Source organism: Poecilia formosa, unplaced genomic scaffold, assembly GCF_000485575.1.
Source record: "Poecilia formosa unplaced genomic scaffold, Poecilia_formosa-5.1.2 Scaffold55, whole genome shotgun sequence".
Classification (NCBI taxonomy): Eukaryota; Metazoa; Chordata; class Actinopteri; order Cyprinodontiformes; family Poeciliidae; genus Poecilia; species Poecilia formosa.
The window spans coordinates 722,241-736,042 of NW_006799994.1; the positions used below are offsets into that span (position 1 = coordinate 722,241).

A 13,802-nucleotide genomic window follows, 5' to 3' on the forward strand; every position below is an offset into this window, starting at 1 on the left:
AGGCTAACATACATTAAAAAGCCAAAACACGTTAGGGATACTCCACATTTTGGGGCTTTTCATGCACTTTTACTGGATTCCCAACCTCAATAAAACTAATGAAAAATAATAATCCTAGTCATTACCTACCATCAGCTACAGGGATGTAAATGATTGACAGATTTCTCCTGGGACAACTTCCGATTTTTTTTTTTTTCAGTAAACAAATCCTGGTGCATATTTAGTGGAAATGTTCCCAACAATCCAAGCATTTAGAAGTCATTAGCTGGAGAGGACACATCCCCTACTGCAGCCATTCCAGGACTATAAACTGTGTTTATGGTATGACATCCTCTGTTTATATTGCTTTATGTGGGTTGAAGACAGTTAATGATTGAAAGAGGAGCTGCCTTTGGGTTTTAATAAACAGTAAAAAGAGGTCATGGATGACTCTTGTGACGACCAAAAGGCCTGAAGAAACCAAAGCGGGAAAAAAACTAGAAGAAGTACTAAATGAGTTGATGCTTTTTCATGAACAACTCATGAACTCTGCTGGTGAAATCATTTCATGTTTTCACCAGCCAACATCCAAGGAATTAAGTAAATTCAGTTAAATGTATGGGTGGTGCTCTTTATAAGGGCTTAGTAACGACATTAGCTCCACTAATTCACTTATGTTTTTCCATGCATCTCTCTTTTGCAGCTACATGTTTGTTTTTATAAATTCAGGACCAAACAGCTGCTTTGTGACATTTACCAAAATGGCCTCTTGAAACATCTGGTGACATTTGATGGTCGTCCATTCAGCTTCAAATGTTCAGTGTGAGTTCCCTCCAGCAGCCGAAATAAGCAGTTTATCTGTGATGTCACTGATCAAAACAGCTAAAAAACAGCTTCCATATAAACATAACCTTGTTATGAACTCTTCTTCATATTCCTGAGTTTTAGCCATTGTATTTGTTGAATTGTTTTTTCGATCTTAACTATAATTGCTGGCAGCATATTGGAGATTTTTAGACTTCTCTTCTTTGGTTGAAGCTCTGTGTGTTAGGATAATGACTTCCTCTGGTTTTGGAGGCTGTGCAGCTAAAGGGTTTCACTTTTTTTTACTTTTGGACAGTCACTATGATTCGTAACCGTGCCAACAAGGTACTGTTTCCAACTGGGAGCAGCTGATAAACATCTTAAAAGCTAAAATCATTCCAGAACTACTACTCCAAATCAAAAAAGGAGTTGGAAAGGAGGTTTCACGGAAGCTTTCAAACCACAGAAAGTCTTTGGTCAGAGGATGCTTCTGATTCGTTGCAGGACTGTCTGCTACTGGACATTGTTTTTGTTCTCTTCTAACAACTTAGAACTTACATTTTTTTTTTGAAAGATCTCCGTTATTTTCTCCAAGGTCTGATCCCCAACACCAGAAAACATTTGAAACTAGTTAGACCAGTTTAACTAGACTAGGTCCACTTACTAATATCAAGACATACCAAACTTAAAAAAATGTTCTGGTATCAAAATCACTAAAACATACAGTCCTGAAGTTTAACAAAGTCTAACAAAGTAGTGGGGGTAAAGTTTCTGTGTCTGAGTGAAACAGAAACACAGAGCTGCCCAGTTTGCTGCTGTGCTCTGCTGGCTGGAAGACGCCTCTTTTCATGTGGTTACAAAAAAAACGAGTTTGGCCGTTTCGAAATCTAGTCTGCCGCCAAAATCAAGAGGGTCGTGGTGTGGAAACTAAACGGACTGACATCACTGAAGCACTTAGCAAAAGCCAATGTGTTGCAGCGCTTTTCACTGATTTGTTGAAAACACTTGATGCTGCACACGATGCTGAAACAGAAACTCAACAGCACTGGGTTTTCTGGTTGGCTGGTGTGATGATCTTTCTTGTGAGAACGACGCGTGCAGGCAGATGGTTTCACTTCCAAGTCACTTGCTGTCAGAATCAAACTCTGGTTCATCGTCAACTATAAATACATAAACTTCAAAAGTAACACAATAAATGTTAAAGGAAACAGCATGTGTATGTATGCACAACCAGTTTTGTTTTTTAAGTATTTTCATTTAAAGAAAACAGAAACTCATTACTAATGGTGTCCCTCAGGACTCAGTATTAGAACCACTTCTATTTGCAGTGTTACGGTTCAGTCTGGCTCTGGCTTTAATTTAGAAGGATAATTTGGCTGACCTGTATTCAAATCTTCACAAACTCACTCATCAAAACAGTTACCATGGTAATGGTGTTCAATTACAAGATCTTGTTGTCTGAACCAAACGTCAATATAGAGCTGGGAACAATTTTTGGGGAAAAAAATCCTAAAAATTAACAAAATGATGCCCTTGATCATTCTTATACATTTTAACAATTTAATTTTTTAATTTATGAATTAATTAACTGTATTATTAAAACTATTGCAGTTATTTTCTTTATTTAGTGCATTCCAACTATATGATGCTTTTCGGAAGAATTAAATATCTTTTAAGACCAAATTGAGTTTTAAATTGTGAGCTAATGAGGCAGACTTTAAAAGAAATCCTTACATCTTCGGGGCATGTGAAGCAGGAATAATTCAACTCTGGATTTATGATGCTCTTCCTCCGTTCTCTGGAGTTTCATCAAACAGAGCCAGGCCCTGCAGCTCAGGATTTAAAGTTAAAATATAAACATTTCAGACCAGAATTAGAAAGAACTGCGAAAACTAACATTTCTTCTAATCATCGTGGCTGCACCTGAAAATGGCTTCCTCACTTCTGCTCATTTATGGGAGAAACTTCCTCTTATTAGTCTAGTTTCCTCAGCACACACACACTCACACACACACTGATCGCTGCTGGAGAGGTCAGTTTGGCAGCTTGGCAGCGAGAAAGCCATTGAACACGTCTGAACACACACAGGCTCCAAACACAGATGGTGTTTCCTGCATGCAGCTTGGCTGTTCACACACGACCCGGTCCCTTTGGTCACTCGCCCAATTATCACGTCTCTGACAGATCATGTGTCCAAACACAGACGCAGACCGTCATCCACATGCACCTGCAGAAAACCTCCACATCTCTGAAGTTCAGCTATAGAGTTGGTCACTGTCTGATGAGATGATGGCAGCTCTTCCTATTGAGTTATTGTTACCTTGACTGAATTGTCTTATTAAGCAAGAATCTGTACATCATTTAAAGAATCTATTACAGAAAGACACATGTTTTTCAGGCACATAGTGCCATTTTATAGCCCACTAAAGTAACTATGTTGACTTCAGATGTAATAAAAAGCTATGCATTTCACATATGATTTAAAAGAAATTTCACTTTGTAATGTAGCACCTTGAAATCGGGCCTCTATCGCTTTAAAAATTCCTGCTCTTTCTGAAGCTCCACCTTCTGAAAGTCATCGCAACATGGCTCCTCTATTAACCCTTTCACAATGTTTTACTAGCACTGCAACGAGAAGAAGCTCCTATAATGAGCTCAGCAGTTCCACCAGGTGTTTGCTAATTGCTGCTGGCTAGTCTGAAGGAGCAGAGTGGGGCAGTCGTAGGAGAAGGCTGCTCTGTGAAGCAGAAGCTCGGAAGCTTACAAACTACAGCTCTGGTGAGTAGCTGCGTCTCAGAGGGGGAGCTAGGTCCAACCAGGTATTTTGGACAGCTGAATGGTTGCCATGGAGATTAAAGGATTTCTCAAACATGCACGAAAGAATCAAAACAATACTCTAGGTATGTGTTGGATGATTGAATAACTTTATAACATGATGTAAAGCTCAAAATAGTTGATTTCACATAATACCGCCCCTTTAATGAGCTGCTATGATCCTGACAGTATCGTCTCATTAAACTCTAATCTGTACAGAGACAACATCAGCTCAGAGCTAAAAACATTTAAGAATCTATTACCTAAAACATAATCAACTCCGTTAAAACCAACTTGATGGACACGGTTTTTGTAGGGTGGTAATGGACTACTGATCCACTCACTGGGATCAGACACACAGCTGTGACACACCGTTAAATTTAAATCTAATCCACTGATGTGGGTGGCTTCTTCACACACTCACACACACACACACACACACACACACACACACACACACACACTGCCAAGGCGCTGAGAATAATGGCATAATTCCCCATCAAAAATGGTGATGTCTTCCCTCTCAAACACCTATGTTTAAATATTGTTGAGAAATAAATAATTTAAATGTAAATGAAAAAAAAATCAAACAATTAATCGATTTTCTTCACCGACTTCCTTTTATCTCAATTTCCAGCTGTTATGAATTGATGCTTTGAAACTTAATAATATAATCAGCCTGTTAGATGGAGTTTCACTGCAGTAGCTGCCCACAGTTTACACACAGGACAACGTCCAAGAGGTTAAAGGTCAAAAAACCATTAGAAACAAACACAAATAAACATTAGTTCCTCTAACACTTAAGTACTACACCAACACACCAACTAGCAGAAGCTAATACTGAAGAGCTAACTTCTTTTTAAATTATATGAGCTAAATGTGCGTCTAACTCCAGTAAAACCAGCTGGTTTATTATGGGATTACTGGACTGACGCCTATGAAAACACTGGGAAACAGAAAACATGTCACAGATGTAGGAAGATCTGTGCTAAGTAGCACAGGTGAGTCCCAACAGAAACATCATTAAGTACATCATGAAACCATAGGAGACATAATTACCAGGCAGCTTTAATGAAGCCACTCAAGCAGATGAAGGTTCAGCGTCTGCAGGAGGAAACCAGCAGCACTGGGGTTGGATTTTAAATCAGAACTGACCCCAGATCAGTGAGGAAAAATCCACTTATTACAGATTCAATCACAGAAAACCTGAGCAGCCGGGAAAAGAAACAGGTTTTTATTTCCAAGCAAGTAGTTCCCAAAAGTCCAAACCTGTTCTGACTCAGATTGGATCTGGATTTCTTTTTTATCACTTTAATAACATTAAATGAAAAGAATTCCCCGGATTTACCCTCAGCCTAGTTTGGTTTTATTATCTGTATTCCCCACAAACCAACAAACTGGAGGTGGACTCTGATTTGGCAGTGGCTGTTTTCAGCTTTTTGCACCTTTTTTTGGCAGAAGCTCCATTTCTGAGCTGTTAGCTTGTCATGATACAATATCAGTTTTCAGTCAGAGGCGTCTTCAGCCTTCAGCTTGGTTGTAAGCCTGGCTGATACAGGAAATCCTTCCCACAGCATCACTACTCAAAACGACTATTTGAAGATACTTGGATGATTTCAGTTACAACAATATTTTGTTTCGCTTTGGATCAGCAAAGTTTTTTTGTTTAAATCCTAAAATTTAGAGAAAGTAGTGGAGGCACCATGATGATGGAAATTAAAAAAAGAAGGGAGGGAAATATTTGTTTTAGTTAACATATTTATTGCAATATTCAGCAATATATTGTCAAATATTAATAATATTGTATCACCCTCGCTGACAAAAACTAAATTATTCCTTTCTGTGAAATGTGATTTATCTAAAGGTTTTCCATCAGTGTAAAAAAATCTAAATACAGATGGACAGAATGTTAAACTCAAGTTGTTATGTGGCTAAAAAGGATAAAATGTGTCAATTAAATGGAAATCAGACTAAAAAGCACATCGTTTATCCTGGACAATATAGTAAAGCACAATGTCTGGAAAAAAAAAACATCTGAAAAAGACAAATTTAACAGAAATTCACGATCCTAACAAACAACTAATAAAGAAAGTTATATTCAAACCACAAGCAGACCAAGAGGAACAATAAGATCATCAGTTCTGAAGAAATAAAGAGCAGAGAGGTTTGAGCTTATGGATTCTTCTTCTGTCCTTTGATTAGACAGCTGACAGACCAGCACATGATCGCCACCTATGAGGCTCCAGTAAAAACTGCAATTATAATAATGCATTACATCAGACACTAATAATCTAAATCAACCTGGATCTCATTTCCTTTAGAAAACAACATGCCAGCCTCATCTGGACCATTTTCCTCTGCTAACTTACACCATGTCAGCAAATGTGTTTAAGTTTATTCTGCAGAACCGGTCCGGATAATCAGTTTGCTAAACACGGAGGGAAGCTCGGGCTTCCTTCTTCTTCAAAGCTGCAGAGCATGAAAACTGCAGCTCTGTCAAAATTCGCAACATTTTTAAAGTGCAACCAAACTGCAGGAAGGTTAGCAACTGTTCTTCCGCGCCTGCGGACCAATGAGGAGGCAGCATTCAGAGGAGGAGGTGGAGGAACGTCACAGGACCTCAGAGCAGGAGACCTGGATGTTCTTCAGGGCAGCTTTCTCCCTGGACTCCATTCTTCTCCTTAGCTCACTGAAATCTTTCAGTTATTTATCAGAGATCTGCTTCAAACACAAAGCAAAAGCCTCTGTTTCTTTTTAAATTTAACAACACCACCAAGCCCTGTAAACCAGCAGCATGTGACACTGGAATGAAGATCTGAAAACCTTCAGAGGCTGAACACACCATGCATGTTGGGAAACAAACAACTACTGTAGTGATGGGTAAATATGTTCACACACAGTAAACCTGTTCACATTGTGCCACAACACAGAAACAGACTTCGATGTATTTGATAGGTTTGGACCGATAAATCGGCCCCGATTTCCTTAATTTCAGGAGAGAATAAAAAGTAATCAGGTCTATGTTGAAAAATTCACCAGTGTTGAAAGTCCCACTTGCAATTAGGGCTTAACCTAACAAGTGCTGCAGTAAATGATTATTCTGTCGATTCATCAGGTAAAAACAAATTGGCACATTCTGCACATGTTTTATTTAACTATTTAGCCTTTCTATGCAATATTTAAATTATATTAAAAGATGCAAATAAACAATTAATGATTTTTTTTAAGAATTTGAACCAGATGAAGCTAAAACTTTCCCACCTTTGGAGTTCAGGATGGAACATAACAGATGAAAGGTTTCTTTTTCATCTTAATGCAAATATATCCATTTTTGACACAGTTTACTGCTTGAATTGTGTTACTCTTTCAGAAAATAGCATTTTTTGAGTCTATATAAGCCAGTTAAGGATTAATCAAATACTAAACACTAAACTGATTAAACATTTCAGCTCTACTTGCATTTGGCTGCAAGAAACACACTAGACCTAACACTTGAATACAAATGCACACAACCATTTTCTGCCACTTTACTATTTTGCCCCAATAAGTCCCAATAAACTCTATTAAAGTTTGTGGTTGCAAGTTTATTAAATGTGGAAAAATTCATGCAGCATGAATACTTTTGTGAGCCACTGGGTTTGATTTACTGAGCATTTCATCCACCGAGACGAGAAAAGAGAAAGCGGAAAAGGAAGAAAGCTCTGCAGAAAGACAAAACAGCCGTTGAAATTGCAAAACCAAACAGTTTGCAGTAGTAAAAAACTGGAGGTTTAGCACAGCAGTGACAACACCCTGCTGCCTCCAGCAGCTGATCCCCCCACTGAGCTTTTATCGATCAAACCAACTGCATTTCTGCATATCCACACCCGAGCGTGTGCCGCTCACAGCTCCGTGGATCTGGGTCGGTTTGAGCAGGTGGACCTGCAGACTCACTGAAGACTTCTACTGTACATTTTACATTCACCGATTAAAAAAAACAAAAAAAAAAAAACAGAAGGAAGCAAAGTGGGAGAGGAAGGATGAGGGGAACCTTTACAGAGTTACTGGACCGTGATTATGGAGGACTTACTTCATTTGTTTGACGATGGTGCTTTTCCCTGACTCTCCAGCCCCTGAGGGAGAAAGACAGAAGAAATCAGTGTAAACAGTGTGTGTGTGTGTGTATGTGTGCGTGTGTGTATGCGTGTGATAGACAGAAGGAAGGTAGAGGAGGGAGTGGGAGGAACAGAGGAAGAAATGGGAGCTTGAGCTGAGCAGCAGGGGGTGCGGATAAAAAATGATGGAGAAAGTGGCTGCACCTTTTCTCCTCATTTTCTTCCTCCACCCTCCATCTTGTGACTTAGTTTGACAAACAGATTAAATCCTTAAAGGTTGCGCTCCCTAAAAAGAATCAATAATGAGCAAACACTGCTGCTGGGCCTGCTGCTGCTGCTGCAACCTGCCATTTTTTCCATCTGCAGCTCTCACCTCTCTGTTGCTTTTTGGAACATTTTACCACCTGCCACACCTTTTTCATCACTTAAACTCCCTCATTTATTAAATGTGACTAAAAAAAATTTAGGTTGTATTTTAGAAAAAAATGACAATTCATGACGCCCATGAATTCAATTCTCATTTTTCTTCTTATCTCTGAGGCGTCGTGTTTCTGCTGTAATTTTACTCCCCCGGTTCCCTCCATCACCGCCACACCTTCCGCCGCCCAGGCTGGCCCGCTCCCCGCTCCCCGTCCCTCGGCCTTACCGAGCAGCAGCAGTTTGACATCTTTGGCCGCAGTCAGCCCGTCCTCCTTCAGGTTCTTCTCGATGGCTTTGCTCCGGTCCAGAGCCGCCCTCTCCTCTGCGCTCAGCGTACATCCCATGGTTAGAGAACACAGCTTGATGGCGTTACCGGTACCAGGATCCACGCAACGAAAACGCACCAGACCAGCGGGTTTATATCAGAGAGGAGGGGAAAATATCAAATCTGACTGCAGATCCTTTGAATTGTGAATATTTCCACCTTTTCTGAGCTCTGCCTTCGATCCCCTGGTTCTCTCTGGGCAGATCCCTCTTTCTCTCTCAAGCCGGACGCAGACGCTCCGTTAGCGCATTAAATCGGCGATCCTGTCGGTGTGATCCAGAAGAAAGGAAGCGAGTACGGTGGAGCCACCGCAGCTGGCTTCGTGTCCGTTTTCGTGGCGTTCTCCTGACGGTGGAAACCTCCGTCCCTTCGGGTCTCCTCGGCGCTGGTTCGGCTGGTTACTGGGCGGCGGTGGGCTGCGCTCGCATCGCTTGGTGCTTCTTCCTGCGGCTGGCGCACAGCGGACCGTTTCCTCCGTTCGGCTCCTCCGGGGCGCGCTGCGGGGACTCGCTCTGTAGCTCTGCTGCCTCCCGGTAGATCCGGTAAGGGCTCGATCTCTCCTCCGTTGGTTCCTTCGTTCACTTGCGGCTTGCTGACGTCACAGCAGTAACAGTTAGTGCGGGAGAGCGTCCAGCCGCTCCCTGTGGCGCGGCCTGGTGGTGCGAAGTGAAACACGTGCAACTAAATAAATTAGAGCAACGCAGAAATGTTCTTGTATTTATGTAAATAAATGTTAATTTGCATTAAAAATTCAGTTGAAAAGTGAAACATTTTGTGGATTTGTCTGTTTTTGTGTTGTACCAAAAACATAAAACTCAGTTTGTCTAACAACATAAACATGACAAGATGAATTAATTTTTTTTTTCCTGAAGAATCTGTGGTTTTAGACTTTCCTAAACTGCTGACTTGACAGTTGGCCAACAAACAGCAAGTTAGCCACAAAAGGTCACTCCCGGAAAGTTTAGTGGAAGGAAAAGGCCTCTAGAAAAAGTGATGACTGCAGTCTTGACCAATTGTGAAATTGAAACAAAACGCATTAGGAGTTTTCTGAAAGATTTGCAAACTACAACTGTTCTCTTTTCATTTCAAACTAAATTTAACTTTTATTAAGGTCACAGGATCCAAGGGAGGGGTGATGAGGCACAGAATGTAAGTGAGTCAGCTCCGGTGGGAGATTTCAACCACCAGTCCAGAGTCATCATTTTGATGATTATGGCTTTCAGCTAAACCCAAAAATCAGAACATAAAATCAGACCAATAGAGGAGCAAATATTGCTGTCAAATACACCAAAGTTATGCTAAGCAGACAGTCTGCGCTTCCATTATAAATGTGTGTAAAACTTTGTGGATGTTCTGTTAATGTTGAAAAAACACAAATTTGCAATTGCGGTGTTTTATTTAAATAACAAATACAATTTGTTTACAATCATGCCCCAGCTTCCTCCTACTACTTCCTGTTGTCTTCTTTGTAGTTTCCACCAGTAGTAACATCCAGTTGTGGATCACGTGACTCAGGTGATGGGAAAAAAAAAAGTGTTTCTATTGCAGTTTTGCGAAATACACTCACTTTGATACAGATGAAAAACTTCCTCATCCTAGCCCAAACATTTTATAGAAAAATGTGAGCTTTTCTAAATTGCAGAATTTTCATTAAGCAAATTTATTCTTGTAATTCCAATTTGCGCAATTTTATGCTTAATGGGAACGGAGCTGGTGACACCGTCCACTGGGAGGTCATCACTACAGAAACTGGCTGTTCACATCTTTCTGTGTCCACGCATTTTAATGTAAAATTGAGTAGAAGGAAAAACTGTAGTAGAATCTCTACAAGCAAGAAGGATAAAGGCTTTAGACTTTCACCCTTTGGTGATGAAAAAAACAATGAATAGATTTATCACTGCTTTATGGGAGCCATTTGCCCTTTGTCATTTTTTAACTCAACCAAAGAAAAAATCTTCTTGACAAGCTTTAAAGACGCCAAAGACCAAGTTTTAAATTGGATTTTTCTATTTTTCCCATTATGTCGACATAACCCTGGTCACTCCTTCACATCCAGGTGTTATTTTATGTCTGAATGATCACAGTCCATTCCTGCACAAGGAAACGATGAACTGCAATGACTGCAGAAACATTCTGCCGACCCTCTTATCAGCTGTCTGTCAATAATCAAGTCATCTACTTAAAACCATTTGCTCCCATTGAATCCAGCTGAATCTTAAAGTGGTCCTCCTGCCGTCGTTCTTCCAGCTTCAATTTTCTAAAGGCAGCCATACAAGTGTTTCACCAGCAGAGACAAAGGATTATAAATAATCTGTTCAACGAAAAGCAAAAATTGATAAACTATTAATGGAGTCAAAAATAGCTCCGGTCCTCAGCTCGCCTGAATAAAAATGCTTTCCGATATCCTTCAGTGGATGATTAACTGTTTCAGTCATCAAGGTCACCGTCAGAAACTGTTTCTCTGATGTAGTTTTTGCCTGCAACGTTTTTATCAAACTCAATTTCTCCAGTTTTCTATCTTTAAAGACACACAACACTGCTTACAAAGGTTTTAGATTTCCACTTTGAACTGATAATAGCATCTCTATACATTTAATTAAAATATTTTTTGTGCCAAGTCACAATATTCAGAAATGTTACAGGTGATAAAAAGTGACACGTTCTAATATTTGACAGCACTGATTAAAAACAATCATCCTCTAAGACAAGATCAGTGAAAAACTGAAGAATTGTTTCACAAGACCACTTTAACACTATTTCAAAATATAAAGGAACAGAAAGTGACTGAAAGGACTCGAACTGTGTTGAGAATAAAAAGACTTATGTCAAAATACTTTTTTTCTCAAAAAGAGGAATGTTCTGTATTTTCCCACCCAACAATAAACAGCTTTCCATGTGTGCCTGTATAACTTCACTGTATAAAATGAATAGCCCATTTTCTTCATGCAGTCATGGAAAAATAGTTTTCACATTAAAACTTAATAAAAATGAAGATCTCAAACAAAATAATGAGGCCAAAATTAAGTTTGTGTGTGAATCCTTCTTCCTTGCAACTCCTGCAGGATTTAAGTATAAAAGTAGCAGCCAGTTAATGCTAATCAAAGGCCTTTTTTAACTAATCACTGTTAATGTCTCTATGAAAGCAGCCATTCTGGTTGTGTAAGAGGAATGTGTTAACACCACGCTACAGTCGAAAGTCCGGGCAGTGCTCCTCATTAATCTGAGAATCAAGCCATTTTCATCATTCAGAAATGCTACTCACAAGTAGAAACATTTAAAGCTGCAGTAGGTAACTTTTACAAATATATTTTTAATCAAGTTTCAAGTTCAAGTTTATTTCTAGCATATTTCAGCAATAAGGCAGTTCAAAGTGTCTGACATCATAAAAAACAAAGTCATAGAACACACAGTCAGCAATAGAAGCATTACATTTTGTCAAGTGCCATCGTTACACATCAGAATGTATGTATGTATATGTTAAAACTGTCACTTTGCCATGACAGAATAAAATGAGACAAAAAGTCAGTGAAAAAAATCCATTTCCTGTCCTACTGCCATCTGCAGAAATACACAGTTTGGTCAGAAACAACCAATCAGAGCCAGGAGGAGGCGGATCTTGGCACTGTCAATCATGCCACGGATGCTCAGGCTAGTTAGCATGGTTATCGATGATGATGGTGGATAAACAGCTTTTATGGAACGCTAATTTGTTTCCATGCAATTTGGACATTGAGTAGCGCATACCGAAGCAGATTGACAGCACTAAGAACTTCCTCCTGGCTCTGATTGGTTATTTTTAACCAGTAGTGTTGTATTTCTGCAGGTGGCAGAAATACACCAACAGGGAGCTTTATTTGTTTTTCACAATGTTTTTCACAGCAAACATTTTGCAAACTTCAACATTTCAAGTTTGTGAAATGTTAAAGTTCATATCAGGACAATTAGAAAAAAGTTTCAGTAAGTGTGGCTGTTTAGAGCAATGGAGAACGTGGTGGCATGTTTTAGGTGTTCAGGTCTACATCTGAATGAAGTTGGTTCATGATGCACTGCACCATGTTAGCAAAAAGCAAGCGCAGCAGATCAGCACAAACTGCTCACACCAACTTTCAGGCGCGGTGGGGGAGGTGCTGTGCAACCACAAGGCCTGGGCACCTCGCAGTCACATGGGGGACCATGAACTCCTAGCATACTGAACTGCTGTAAAGACAAATGTGAAAAAATCTGACTGACAGCTACAAGACAGGCCAAACTGGGTCACCACAGCGAAGAAGCAGCGCTGCAGGTGGCAGAGTGGAGGGAAACTCCAAGTCTGACCAACTTCTAACTACTTTCTACTGAATTATGGGATGTACTTAGTTTTCACATACATACAGTTTACTATCTAGTTTGGTTTCATCTTTGTGTAAATATGGACAGTGTGGAATCTGTGTGTTTTGTAGCCTTGAAATTAGATTGGACCAATCTTATAATCCAGTAAAGAACAGAGTAAATAAAACCTTAATAGTCGAATGAACTTTTCTTTTATGACTTCTAGTTGAAAAGATCAACATCCAATACGATATTATCTATAATAGAATAAACCCACCTTTGGACAACAGTTAGTTGAGCATCAGGAAATGTTAACATCAGGAAATGTTAAGCTTCAAGAAAATATACATTTTAACAGTATAACAGATCATTAAGTTACAAATTTTAATGTATAAAGCGAACCACAGCCACTTTGAAGGACATGTACATAGAAACACCAGGCTAGCATAAAGTTTGTTTTGATTTTCTGTTAGATGTGAACTCTCTCAGCAGACTGTGGTTTCTGTTATAGAAGCAACACAACACACATGCACACACACACACGCACACACATGCACACACACACACGCGCACAGAGCGAGAGAGATACAGACAAGAAATAGTGATGTGATGCAAGACTTTGTGGGAAAGTGTAAGAACTAGAAGATTGCCTCAAACTGCGTGAGGTGGGACCCACTGACTGGCAACGAGGAACTGAGGAAGCTGAAACCCATTTCTGCATCACAATACATGTGAAATATGCGCTGACAGCAGTTTCTTCTTCCACTTCACCCTGTTCAGGCCTGAAGACTGGTCCACAAACAGGCTTCTTTCACTGGGATGTTCAACTGAGAGGTTTAAAAACTCCTTTGTCCCACGGGTCATCAGGCTTCACAATGCTGTGACTTCTGGGAAGGTTAAGGGAGGGAGATGGAGTAATTAGCATTTTTAATGTATTTATTGTATTTAAGTTCTTTTTACTAGATCACTTTTAATGCGTGTGGATGTGAATTAATGTGTGAGCAACAGACAATCTTAATTTCCCTATGGGATTAATAAAGTTTTTTACCTTACCTTAC

At 39.8% G+C, this 13,802-nt stretch overlaps 1 long non-coding RNA gene across 1 annotated transcript; it reads right to left on the minus strand.

The window, feature by feature from the left end:
- Nucleotides 1-373: 373 nt before the first annotated feature.
- Nucleotides 374-13,796, minus strand: LOC107836391 (uncharacterized). Its single transcript, XR_001662277.1, has 3 exons — nt 13,713-13,796; nt 10,623-10,628; nt 374-385 (listed from the first exon to the last, which is right to left on the minus strand). It is a non-coding gene; the product is annotated as an uncharacterized LOC107836391 (long non-coding RNA).
- Nucleotides 13,797-13,802: the final 6 nt, after the last annotated feature.